We start from the raw sequence: 14,800 nt of genomic DNA, 5'->3' as shown, positions 1-14,800 counted from the left end.
TGGTTACATTATTTGAAAAAAATAATAATAATTTATAAATAAGTAATAAATTATTCTTTAAAAAAAATCATAAATATCTAATTAAAAAAATTTATATAACAATGATCACTTTAAAAGGATGTAATTTCAGAATAACAACTATTTTTTGTGTTTACTTTTATTCTTATAAGAAATAACACACGTAAAAAACAACATGAGCATTAAGAATTAAGAAGGGGAAGGAAATAAGTGAAAAGGTGTAACCATATTTTTAAGTATTGATAATTTATTTATATAATAAATTATAAAAGTAATATTGTTATTAGGAAATTAAAAATTACAATTTTGCTAGAGACACACAATACAATAGGACGTGTATTTTCTGGTGGAGTATTCCACACAGATGCAACAATCACAAACACAAGGTGAACAAATAGCACGTACAACATCCGATGGAATAGCCCACACTAGTGCGACAAGCGTTATAACAAGTTTACAAGAATGAATCTATTGAGTGTCCAACAGGATAGCCCACATGGTTGAGACAACGTTAGCAACTGATACAACAACAGCATATGTACTAAAACAACCAAAATAATTCAACTGTCTTAACACAAATTTAAGCAACATGCATTACTAGTGTCCAAAGAATAGCCTTACAAACAATTACAATACATGTGTCAAAGCGTGTTGGCCTGTTAACAAGGTTTTGAATTAAGTGAATGTTCCAAGACATATTCGTACACCATTACATCACTAACCCTGATAGCGGGTCATTGGAGCCACTGCTCGCTCTTAAAAGAAAAGATTATAGACTCTCAAGGCTATGTGGGAGGAGCCAAGGTGAAAAGACTTTTGCATATACAAATGAGGACTATTTATAACCAAGGGTAAAACTAGCCCTTGTGACTATTCGACTTCCCTCATGACTGGTTGACTTACATGACTCTTCAAATTTACATGTGGGTCTCTTGGACTTCCACATTACATTACATTGATTACAACAGTGTGTCCCACAATAATGATGTGGCCGAGATGACTCATGACGTGACTCGACATGACAAAGCTGGTGTGTTCATGCTATTGGTGGTGTGCATATTGAGCTGTAATGTTGCTGAGTGATGGATGTCCTCTTGGTGTATCATAGCTTCACCTCCACATGGCCAGGTGTGCAAAGTATTCAATGGTCTTGGTGTTCACTTGATGTTGCATGTGCACGTCGCTCCTTCACTTGTACTTTAACATGCTTCGTGTGTTCCTTCGTTCACAAACAAAGCTCCTCATATAAATTCCTCGTTCATCCGTTCGCAAACAAATCTCCTCGCATGCATTTCTCGTTTGTCTATTCACGAACAAATATCATTGCATGCTCTCCTTGATCATCCTGTTCGTTGTCGCGTCATGTCTCATCCATGTACTTATATCTACAATCACTCATGATGAGACGACATCAAATTGAGAAATCTCTTAGTCTACCATGATGCATTGTTGTTTGCTTTCAGATGCAAGTGATTGGGAGAGACGACAAGTCTCTGAAACTGCACAAGGCAGATTTCAAGTTGGGATATGGGCTTCTGGCACTATCAGTCAAAATTGCGAAGAGGTCACTAGGAGACTGAGATGAATCATCTGGATTAGCAGAGACTGTCCACAAAATCTAGCTCGGCTAGAGGGAAGATCTACGTAGTATTTTTCAGGCAGGCAGAGGAGAACTGGTAGAAAAAATTATGCAAATTCTCTAGGGAGATGGAAACGGGCTATAGGAGTGTTGCTGACAAAAAAAATGCACAATTTTTTTGGGGAATTGGTAGCGGGTTGTGGGAATGCTACTGGAAAAAACTAAGTAATGCTAGGAGGGTGGTCTACTTAGTACTAGACATCCTTGTGCAGTTTCTAAGCTGAGCGGGATGTTGGGTAGCTCGAGAACGCTTCATGAAAACTACAAAGTTTTCCGGGAGAGCAATAGGCCGACTGACTCGGTGACTCGCTAGAAAATTTGTGCAATTTTTTGAGGGAGATATTGATGGACACAAGGTGTTTGTCTGGCATGTCTACACAGTTTCTTCAATCAGCAGATCAAGCATGTTTTGGAGCTTTTGTGCAATTTTTTGGGGGAGTGAGTACTGGGGTCACTGCCTGGTCAAACTCTCTGGTTGACCAACTAGAGGCTTAGTTGATGTGCTTACGGGCATCAAAAATTGAAATGGCTTGCTGGGAAACTTCTACATTGTTCTGGGTGGCAGTTGGTTAAGTCCATTCTAGGGTTGCATAGTGCAGACTGCTTGAGAAGCAGCCTCAAGCTTTGTGCAATTCTGGGCAGCAGTACATAATCACTGAGAGCTAAAATTGCACAATGCGATTCAATGGATGCCCGGTTGTTGGAGGATGCCCCGGTCAACAAAGCTTTGACAAAATGACCAAGTGTGTGAATGAGTGACTTCGTACATGAATGACCTCATGAACACACACTCAACATGGCTTGACGACATGGCACCTTGAACCAACAAGACAACATACACTCAGTGTGACTCACCGACTTTGTTAGTGACAAAAATGACACTTGTGATAGATCGTTGAATGACCACGACGACTCTTGCGTGACAGTGCATACAACTTCATGTGTGAGTGCAGCGAATGCTTACATAGTGGACACAACTTGTATACATGAAGGCAGACCTTGTGCATGGCGAGAACATGACTACAAGCATGACATTGTGACCAACATGCAAAAGATGTCAGTTGAATGGTCAAGCGAGGAGGGTGTAAATACTTGACACAAGCTCATGTGATGAGCCCAAGTGCTTGCAAACATCAAGGAAAAACCCAAGGAAGGCTCTGAAATTGGATGCAAGCAAAAATTGTGGAGGGTGTTGCAAGTGCTACAACACTTGGCGACACACTAGTTAAACTCCATCTTCTATGTTTTGGTCCATTGACAACACAGGGCCTTAGTCTTTCATGGAGTATTGAATCATTGTGCAGGTTGCCTCGGCTTCTCCACTTACCCCATGGACATACTTGGTTCACCATTTTCCAACTCAATCAAACACAACAACAAGATTCAACTTGATCACAGTGTTTTCAAATCGAGAAGGGTAGTTTGGCTCATGAGTTAAAAAATCCTGATGGCCAACTCATTTTCATGCATGGATTATGAATATTTGTAAGATTGTTTTGTAAATGTTTATGATTCATGTTTTATTTCACCTGTACTAAAGTAGTTGAACTATTTTGGTTATTTTAGTTCTTATCATATTGAGAATGTGTTGTAGTGGTTGTGATGATCATTGCATCTTTGTGGACTATTATGGTGGATGTTAGACGAATCTTTCCTGTTTGTGCACGTCTCTGCTAGGGTGGTACTGTTAGCTCTCCCTTAGAGGCTCATATTCTTTTCCCTCCACAGTTGAATAACCTTGATGCACTTACAGCCGAACATTCACCAGCCACACTTACATTCTTTTTGAAGGCACATATGCGGCTCTCTCTCTTGCTCACAGCTAAAGCCAAGGAAAATATTTAAGTAGAAGATAACCGAGCCATATGTCATATGGGGCTCCTAGACCAAATAGTGTGAGGTCTAATTGGGATTGCATATTGGGGATACCCCTTTGAATGTTGGTAGGTCGAGCACTATCAACATTTATGGCACTAGAAGGAGGGTTGGCCAGTTTTTTATGGTTGATAATGCCACACACCCACATCATTCTCCTTCTAAACAAGGAAAAAACATTCCTAACACCTATCTGAATCATATTCCTAAAATAGGTGAAACTTCTCAACTCGGCATAGAACCAACCTGCGAAGTTACGTATGAGTAGATCTAAGAAATTCAACCTATAACCTAGTGGTTTGTAAAATCCATCAGATTAATTCCCAGAGCACAAAATATTCCTCATTTTTTTAAGATAAAAGAAACAAAAAATACCTGCATAGTGGTTTCTATAGTGGAAGATTTAGTTTTTGCGTCTCTTGAAGAGTTAGTAGAATTTGTAAATGATACAAAACGTATAGATCAACTTCCACCTTTCAGCCAAGGGTACGAGGATAACATTGTGCTTCCAGATGACATTTTCCACTGGGTAGGCGGTCTCGAACAACATTCCTCATATTCTAAATAAGAGAAAGAGAACAAAGAAGAGAACATGGTAGACCAAGATCTGGATTGGATGTCTCAGGGCCCACTTTCTCTTCTAGGTATTTTACATAAGATGCCAATACACCCAGAATTTATTTTTAATGAAACATGACCCTAAGAAGTCGATCAAAGCAGAAAAACATTTGGATAATTTCTACCTACATCTGTAGATGCTCGAGGAACATTATGATGATGTTTCATATAGACTCTTTCATTGTACCTTATATGGTAGATAATTTTTGTAGGATTATAGTCTTCATGTGAATTCACTTCAGAATTGGAGGGGTTTTAAAAGGATTTTCCTTGAAATGTTTCGTGACAATAAAACTGAGACCATGTTATTAAAGGAGTTAGGTGTTATAGACATTTTTGGGCACTGCGACCCCAACCATATATGTCCACAAACCAAGGGCTTATAAGTCCCTAAAAGTGTTGCTTCATGCCCTAAAGGAACAAGGTCAGCTGATTACATCATCTCCCAGAAGTTCTCCACAAAAAACTGCTCAGAACTGGTCAAAACTGGACCATACAGACTGCGCAATGCAGAGGTTGCGATGCATCTCACCTGCTCAATTCAAAAAGTGTGATGCATATTGGAAAGCCCTTCTGTAGGGTGCAATGGGCGAGAGTAGACAAATGGCAAAGACAGTTTGCAAGGTGGATGATCATGGAATCTTCTAGAAACTTCTCCTGTGACACTTGCCTCTCTGAATTCGCCCAGGGATGAGTAAGACACTATCAATCTCAAAGTGGAATCAAGAACTATCAGAGAGAAGACACTAATCAAAATACCAAAAGCTGACTCACCCCCCTACAATCATCTATATATGGATCCCTCATCACAGAGATCCAAAGGGCTGGAATCTTGTATCTTCTAAGCAAGTGTTGTTGGTTTCTTGGTGCAATATCATAGTGTTGGGTGATCTAAGCTTTTCATGAGGTGAAGAAGGGCTTTCATATGGGGAGGATGACGCTGGGTCAAAACAATGGGTTGTAATCCTCTTTTCTATTCTTGATATTAATAAATCTATTCAAGTTTCCTCCACATTCTTGTATGTTTGATGATATATGCATTTGTGTGGTCAATATATATCTGGTCCTATATTGTTTATGATTGTAGATCTCTGTTCTTCGATAGTATTATGCTGCTTTGATTCCACAGGTGCTCTTTGAAGCTGGGTAAGCGAAGAAGGAGCATCAAAGATCTGTCAGAAGGGAGAGGAACCAAGCAAGGAACCAAGCACAAGACTGAGGTTGGTGTCCTTTGTTCCCCTCTTATCTACTTCTCATAAAGGAAAGCGAAAGTAGTTTTGGTTTGTTTGTTTCTAAGATAGCTACCCGTCTTAGTGGGACTAGCAGCTCTGAGTGGACACTAGATTTCTCGATAACAAAATGGCGACTCTGCTGGGGAGCGAATAGCTTGTTTGCTTGTCTATATTTTTTTGTTTTATAAACTTACAGATGGAGCCTGAAGTCAAGCCAGCTAGCCTTCGAACTGCATTTGCTATGCAAGTGCAAAGTAGATCAATGCTGCTTCAGTCTATCTCTGGGTTTTGTTTATAAACTGAAAAATCGATTTGCAAACATTCTAATTGCCCTAGTGGTGGCTCTAGTAACCTCATTAGATCAACCCCTGTGATTTATATTTACTGAACATCACTTGCTTGGCCTAAATCCCTGAACTGAGCTGCAAACTGTGATCAAGAACCAAGTTAAAGTCTCGTCCTGGTACCATCGCACCCTCTCTTCAAGGAAATCTGGATGCATCGCACCTCCCGTGTGCAGTAGGTGGGATGCATCCCTGTTTCCCTGTGTAACAGGTGCGATGATCAGATAAGGCTAATTTTGCCTTCAGACTTTGGTTTTTCTTCACTCTCTTCAACTCTATTCAGGAGTTTTGCTATCTGTGATCAGTATACCACTGTGGAAACCCCCTTCCTTTCCATCATTCTGCCTCCATTGTGTAAAGAACTGTAAATGCTTTTGTGTATTGTGTGCCATTTTCAGTTCTCTTTTACAAAGAGGTAGCATAATCGAACTGTCGTTTCTTGATTTGAAAGTGTCGCAAGTGTCGTTTTCAGTTGTAGAAAAGAATCCTATTGTTCTTGATGGTCGATTATACTGTTACTCTTGTATTTGATTTGAATTAGTAGTTTTTCAAGTGTCAAAAACAATTTTCAATTCGAAATCGCAAAGTGTCGTCATTATCTTCCTTTCGTTTTGAAGAGAAATTTGTTAGTATTGTTGCTTTGAAAAGATAATTCAGATTTGTACTCAGCATTCTTTTTGTTATTCACACATTAAGAAAGTAGAAAACAAATACATGCATGTGCATTTGAATTTAGACTGCTTGTTGGTTTGATTTAGGATAGTGCATCTAGTGTGTGCTCTGTGCTCTATGTTGAAAGATTCTCATTTCTCTTTCCTTAGTAGCTAGGATTTTCATTTCAAAAGAAGATTAAACGATTGTTTATCATCTTAGATTGCATTTTAGGAATTATATATCTACATCACACGGTGAACCTGAAAGGAAAATTTCTTAAGCAAGATCAACTGTAAAATTCAATGAACATAAAAACGCTTTGGAACCTAATGCACAACATTTAGAAGTCCAGGCTAGAGACGTATTCTGGTGTTGTAAAGCCTAGTAACTATCACTTTCATTGCTGGTTGGGTGATTCCTCCTCTTTGAGACGACAAGTACCAGTACGGACTTGTGCTCCCACGTACTATCGAGTATATATTGGGAGACCACAACAGACTATATCCTTTATCCTTAGGAAGTCGTGTCTGCCGCCCTATCGATCATAATTCACTGAAAATAGCATTCGGGAAGATTGACTTCTGTACCGTAAAAAGTATTCTGCAGTTTTGCGATTGGTTTGGTAATCCCTATATCTATATTTCCAGAGTAGTATCTTTCATTCCTTTTCAGACTCCTTAAAGGAAAAGGTCCATCTAAGCACTTGTCACTTCAGGCTCATTAAAAATCGAAGGCGACTAGAGTCATCTTTTGTTTTTTCTCGACTCTTAAAAATTGAAAAAACAAGTTGTGTCAAAACGTCTAAAATTCATTTAATTCGGAAATATTTTCCCCTTTTATTTTGAGTTGATCAAGTAATCCGAAATCGTGGAAGAAAGTCAATCAAAACCCCATCGTTCGCGGAGGCTTACGAGTCAACCGTCGTTAACTCTAGAAATGAAACTATTCTGGACAAAGCGAACTCATTTAACCAAACCGAAGTCCCCTAGTTTGGTTGGAGCAAGTACTCTGACATCCTCAAAGACTCCAGTTACTCTGAGCATTTCTGGTATCCCTGCCTCTACAGAAGAAATTCCGCAACCACAAAAGGACATTACAACTGATCCTAGTGTGACGGTAAACACTTCTATTCCTGAACTGGCTCTACCTACAGCTGATTCGGAAGGTGTTACTACCCAAACATCAGTCGTTGCAGAACCTATACCTTCTTCGGCACCAGAAATATTTTACGGACCTGATGGTCTACCTCTTCCACCTGGATTGATTGCCATAGAAGATATTGTGGAGGATACTCCATCTAACGCCCCATCGCAGTTTGGAGTTGGAATCACCCTATATCCTTCTTCATCAGAAGTTAGTCTCCCGCCATCGGAAGTTCCTAAAGAATCACTGCAGAATATTTTGGATAGACTAAATATGTCTGAACAACCGTTGACATCTAGGACTATGTCATCCAACACAACAGCGGTAGAACTTCCTGTTACTACTCCGACAATGTTCGATGGCGTACCATTTGTCCCAACTAGCTCTCAATCACTGGATGGAGTCCATCCAGGGGTTGTTTCAACAGTATGGACTGTTCCCGTTTTTTCGTCCGGAATAATATCTGGAATCTCTTATGTTGAGTCTCAACAAATTGATCCTTCACAATGTCAATTTGGGCAATCGGGTCCCCAAAGGCAAATCATTCCTTTGAGCACTGCGTTACCGCCATATGGAGGGTAGTATACCCTTTCATTGTCTCCTTCAGGAGAACAACCATACGACAGTTCACAACATAATTCAGGGTATGCTGGAATTACATCTAATGGTTGGGTGCCAATATTGCCTCAACAACAAAGAGTTGTATACTCGATGCAACAAAGTTTACCTGTGTCAAATATCTCTACTACGCCGGCTATTGTGACAGTGTCGCAAGTACAAGTGTTGCCTGTTGTATGCCAACCTCAGGTTTCTTAGGTCGTAATACAACAACCTCTTATCCCTGCGACGTAACCACAATCTTCGACTACCGTAATGACCCAGGTTCAAATGGGGACCATTACCCCTCATCTTGGTCAAACAGCCAGTATTCGACTACAACTCATGGCTTCACAACCATGGATGGTACAATACCAACAACCGCAATTCCAACAAGCTTACCAAGGATCTAAGAAACGATTCTTTGCAAGTAATGGGTAGTCGTACTGTTACCGGGAAAAGTGTCTATTTAGAACTGCTCTATCCCACTAAGGTGTGACAGCTGCCTTAGAAACAACTAGAGAAAAACTACTTTTGTATTTCCTTTATGAACTATAGATAGAGAGGAATAGAAAGAACCAACCTGTGTCTTGCGCTAATCCTTTGATCCAATCCCTCTCTTCTTTGACAGCTTCCAGCTACCTGCTCCCTTACTTGCCCAGCTTCACCAAGTACCTGTAAGATCACAGAAGAAGAACACTATACAAAGACATGGATCTATATTCATAAACAACTTAGGATCAGATTTAAGTTAACCATACAAATGTAACAAGCATCAATGATACAAAAGCATGGAGGAAAAACTCAAATAGTTTCTATTGATAAACAAGAAAAGATCCAGGAGGAGTTACAACCGATGGTTCCTGACCCAGCATCAACCTCCTAGAAGAGAAGCCCCTCTTCACCTCCAACAAAGCATAGATCACCCAATACTTTGATGTTTGTCTCAAAACCAATAGAAATTCCTTACAATGTGCGAAATTCCAGCCTCTGGATCTCTGGGATGAGGGATCCATATATAGATATGTGTAAGTAGGATGAGTCAGCTTGTGATTTGATTAGTGTCTTCTCTCTGTCAGTTCTTTCTTCCACTTGGAGACTGAAGGCCTCTTACTCATCCTTGGTCAAATTCAGTGAGGAAAGTGTCATAGGAGAAGATTCTGGAAGCTTCCATTGTCTCTCCACCTCGCGGAATGACACTGCCATTTGTCATTTCTCTCCCAATGCACCCTCACAATGTATTTAGGTGCATTGAAACGCACCTAGCCAGTGTATTTAGGTGCAATGCAATGCACCTAGCCAGTGGAGCAGCTGAAATGATCCTGTTTTGACTTATTCTGAGCAGTTTCTGGTGGAGAACTTCTGGGAGAAGCTGTAATCTGTTGACCTTGTTCCTTTAGGGGTTAGAACAACACTTTTAGGGACTTAGGAGCCCTTGGTTTATGGACATTTCATGCTTGGAGTTCTAAGGCACAAAAATGTCTATAACAGTTGCCCCCTAAAGTATGAGGCCGTTAACCTTTTGGTGTCGGGTGAAATTCTTTATTATGAGGATCCGAAGTTCTTTCAATGCTGGGAGGAGACCTGTAATAAGATACAATACAATACATTATCTTCATACTGTTTTCATGATCTAGCTGAGGCGGGCATTCCCATGCTCAGTTTTATAAATTCATTTTTATGTACATAAGATAGACAATCGTCTGAGTGTACACTGATGATTCTGATAGAGCCATCATCCTTTTGGTAGGATGATTATCTGTGCTGTAATTCTTGTACATTTAATGTCTTTATTTCCCTGAATATATATCGCAGCCCAGATGGATGAAACTAGATCCGAGGTCTTCAATCTCGTCTGATCTTCACTCGAAGTACAAGTCGATCCATGTGAGAAATGTCCTGAAGTCGAACATGGAAAGACATCACTTGATTACCAGTCAATGATGTAAACTGTTAACAAGCGCGAGAGGAATCACCGATAATGATAATGATCCTCAAGGTACTGCAATACAATTCACGTGGCATGAATAAAGGACTTGGCATCAAACACCACGCAAAATTTTTCGGTTGAAGGTCATTGATGTAAACCTTTCGCCGGAAGTGAGAAACTTGCCATTGAGGCATGCAAGCTTCAAAGTACTGAATGGGGTGTTCCCGGACCAACTTCTTGGATAATGAGCTGATGTCGAAAAGAAGTGATCTGTCAAAGGAGGGCCTTAATGAATCCCACATCAATGACACAGAACGGAGCAAATGATTTTGATGGAGGTGAAAACGATATGATGATATGATGTTCAGGGTGGCGGTCATGAAAAATGGAGTATAATGTATGGTAGTGGGTGAGACATAGGTGGCTTCTCTGGATGACTTCTCTTGAACATGTCGGTGACACTGACGTGATGGATTGGTAGCATTAACCCCAAATGTGGATGGTATGGTGTGACCATGGCGATGTGACCGGTGAATGAAACAACCCAACCTGACTCGGACACAGAGTGGAAGTGTCATGTTCAAGAGAGACTTGCTACCAATAAAGATTCTTTGAGTTTTATTCCCAATTTTCCCCAGTCATTGCTGACTAGTACCTCTTTATTTTTGTCAAGCTTGAGGAGGATAACATATGCTTCTTCTATAATTTTCCCTTCGGGCAAACCCATCGCTATGTTTTAACGAGCCTAGCGATAGTGAAACTCGTTCTCGTCTAAAGACAAGTTTGTCGCTATTAATCTTTTTAGCAAGTTTAACGACAAAGATAACTCGGTCCTTTTCAATTTTAGAGAGTCTGAAAAGGTACGTAAAGGTAACTCCAAAATTCCTTTTTCGTCATCTAATCCCTTAAGTCCGAAAAAAGTATAAAACAATACAGAAGGGATGAATTTTCGATAGTTCTAATGAGCCGAACAAAACAAGCGCTCGATCATTTTGTGCAATAATCCCTCAGGTCCAAAAAGATTAAAATCTAGATGAGGGATAACACTTCCTGTCCCTTTAACGAGCTGGAAGGCCAAGGACTCGACAATCTTTTCATATTTTACGAGTCAATTGAAAAGAGCTTAAAGAAGACTCGCCTTTTGAGGAACGAGTGATAAAACGGGTAGCAGCTGATTCCAGGTAAGGTTTGGAATTTTCCAATCACGGCAGTGTCACAAGGATGGCTAGTGAAATCACTCTTCGCAGCTGTTCCTCAAAATGGGTAAACAATCAAATGGAGGTGAATGATCGGCCAATGAAAAAGTGGAGGTGATGATGCAAACACGACCAAGGCTTTAATGGCTGAAGTACTACATTCATGGTGGTTATTTACCGGGGAATAGTTCATTTTTTAACGAGCGTAAACGCGGGTGGAAACATTTGCTCATCTCTTATGTTTATTTTTTAACGAGCTTGAACTATGTGCTAAAACTGCTCGATTAATCCAGTTGTATGATAAGAATGTCTCATATAAAACGGCAACGTTTAGAGTTTTGCCCCACATCCTTTCTTTATGCAAGTTAGGAAACGACTAATCAAAAAAACAGATAAATAATCGCTCTTTGCTTGCACTCCAAAAGTTTTGCATGCCCCCAGGTATAAAACAGAGTTTCAAGGTTACCTCTACTTCTCTCCGCCAAAACATTTTTTTTACCGAGAGAGGCCTACCTCTTACAGGTTACCAAAGATTGTTCTATTCACAGTGTAAACAAAACATTTCTCCGGCGATGTCTACCAAAATAGACAAAGGTGAGACAATCCACTCACATAACTTTGACAAGAGAATCTTGTTCTAGAATAACCCCCTCTTCCAATCACGGACGGGAGTACAGACTAGTCATATTTTCTCGCGGAAACCTACCCTATACCCGGAGTTTTCCTGCCGAAGCAGACCAGGGTGCATGCCCCCTGGGTTTCAGTCATATCCCTCTGAATTACTCGCGCTCATCGGGAGGACGGACTGGAGATTGAGACATTTCTTGCGTGAAAAGACCATTTAGGGATGGTATATGACTATTTGCTCTGTATGATCTGGGAAATGAAAGCTGGTCCACGAGCTTGACCACTCTTCCTTCGTGCGGAAAACACATTACTCTAAAGAGTGATGAGACAATGGCTCCCATGTAATAAATATAGTCTCGTCCAAGGAGTAGATTGTAATCCAGGGGTCCTTGAACTACCATCACGTTCATGCGAACGGCTTTCCCTCTCAATGTTATGGGCATATCGGGAAGGATCCCTAACGGTCAACTGGTTCCTTTATCAAAGCCTGTCAGATTTCTCATCTCAGGCAAAAGCGATGGCGAACCAAGCGCTTTCCAAGCAGTTGAGGAAAGGATACTCACAGAAGCCCCTTCATCTATGATGATACCAGCCATAACCATTCTATATATTTGAAAAATAATTCGGAATGGTACACTAGCTGGTAAACGGGGTCTGCCTAGTTGATTCCAGTCGAAGGAGACAACTAGGTTTCTTGGAGGTGGGACTGAATAGACGGCCGGGTACGACTCTGACGAACTTCCTTCCTGCGGTAAAGGAACGGGTAAATTTCCCCCATGTTCGTCGGAGTCTGTGCTTATGAAAAGAATTTACGGTGTCATCCTTGTTCTCTTCAGTGATTGTATCATCTGAAGATGGAACTTCTGAAGGAAAAACCGGGTCAACTGCCGCCTCGACCTTTTTACTTTCATCTGGTGTGGATTCAGATGGTTCATCTTCAATGACAGATGCTTCGGCCGACCACCTAAGCGGGTCAGCCGGATTTTCGACTAGTGACGGATTCGGCAAGAGTTTTTTATATCCAGGAGGAAGTCGTAACGGTGAAATCGGACGATCATCCAAAACTCTTTTAGCTTCGTCTAAGAAGGGACAACAGTGAACGTCATGATCGCCTTCACACAGTTTACAAGGAAATCTATATTTTCCTTTTTGTCCTGGGGCTTCACTTTCACTAGTCGATGGTGTGTTTTCAACATGATCATCAGAGGTTGACGACACCGAGTTGTGCAAACGAGGAGACCAGTCCCTTAAGATCCGAGGGATGCAAGGACAATCTTTGTGAAAGTGGTCTCCTTTGCAAATGACACATGGCGATTTAGGCCTGGTCGGTGTAGTGTGTGGATTTTCATTAGACGACACTCGTTTTCCCCCATTCGCCTTTGGCTCCTTCTTCTTCTTCTCTTTCTTCTTCTTTTCCTTCTTCTCCTTAGGAACTTGACTTTTGGCTTTACCAGCCCCATCAAGCGAAGAGGAAGGAGGAGAGGCAGAATTAGAGGAAGTAGAAGGTTGGTGGGCAACTCTGGACTCGTCTAATTGCTGATTCGATTGTTCAGGAATAGTGGTGTTCTGAACGACAGAGGTTGAGAAGAGCCATACAGGCAAACCAATTGTCAGCCCTGGAAGCGACAATGTAGCCATATGGGGCGCACCAACATCTCCCCAAGAGGAGAAGGGACTAGGATTTCCTCCAAGGGGAATTCCTTGGTTGGTAGACTCCATTTTCTCAACCCAAGATCAACGAAGGAAAGGGTAATGAATATTCCATTTAAAATAAATTTTTATACGCTTTGACACAACTTGTTTTTTCAGTTTTTAAGAGTTGAGAAAAAACAAAAGATGACTCTAGTCTCCTTCGATTTTTAATGAGCCTGAAGTGACAAGTGCTCAGATGGACCTTTTCCATTAAGGAGTCTGAAAAGGAACGAAAGGGACTGCTCTGGAGGTCTAGGTAGAGAGAGTACCAAACCAATCGCAAAACTGCAGAATACTTTTTACGGTACGGCAGTCAATCTTCTCGAATGCTGTGTCCAGTGCATTGCGATCAATAGGGCGGCAGACACGGCTTCCTATGGATAAAGGATTTAAGCCTATAGGGGTCTCCCAAAATATACTCAACGGTACGTGGGAGCAGAAGTCCGTACTGGCACTTATTGTCTCAAAGTGGAGGAATCACCCAACCATCAGTGAGGACAACAGTTACCAGGCTTTACGACGTCGGAATACGTCTCTAGCCTAGACCTCTAAATGTTGTGCGTTAAGTTCCAAAGCGTTGTTAGATTCATTGAATTTATTTTAAGTTGATCTTGCTTATGAAGTTTGCCTTTTGGGTTCACCACAAGATGTAGATGTAATTCCTAAAATGCAATCTAAAGATGATAAACAAACTTTTATCTCTTTTGTGCAATGAAAATCCTAGCTACTAGAGGAAAAGAAAGACACAATCTTTTCACAAGGAACAAAGAGCACACTGTAAATGCACTTTCCTAAATCAAGCCAAACAGATTGTCTATATGCAAATGCACATGCATGTATTTGTTTTTGACTTTCTTAGTATTGATGCTAAAAAGAAAGTTGATGTACAAATCTGAATTTGCTTTCAAGCGACAAACACAAACAAGCTTCTTTTCGAAATCAAAAGATAGAGATGATTACAACACCTTGCGATTTTGAAATGAACACTTGTACTTGACACTAGAAAATCACAAATTCAGACCAAAGGCAATAGTAAAAGTATAATCGACCATCAACAGCAATCAAACTTTCTCCTATGATCGAAATCGACACTTGCGACAGATCTAAATCAAAGGATGACAGTACGACTATTCTACTTTTGCAATGGAAAACTGTAAACGACTCAACAAACACACAAAAACATCTACAGTTCTGTTGTACAAAGGAGGCGGAATAACAGCAAGGAAAAGGGGTTT

This window comes from Pinus tabuliformis, chromosome 6 (genome assembly GCF_031772625.1).
Source record: "Pinus tabuliformis cultivar Carrire ecotype Pingquan chromosome 6, CPIR1, whole genome shotgun sequence".
In the NCBI taxonomy this organism is placed as follows: domain Eukaryota; kingdom Viridiplantae; phylum Streptophyta; class Pinopsida; order Pinales; family Pinaceae; genus Pinus; species Pinus tabuliformis.
This window is presented reverse-complemented; position numbering follows the sequence as displayed.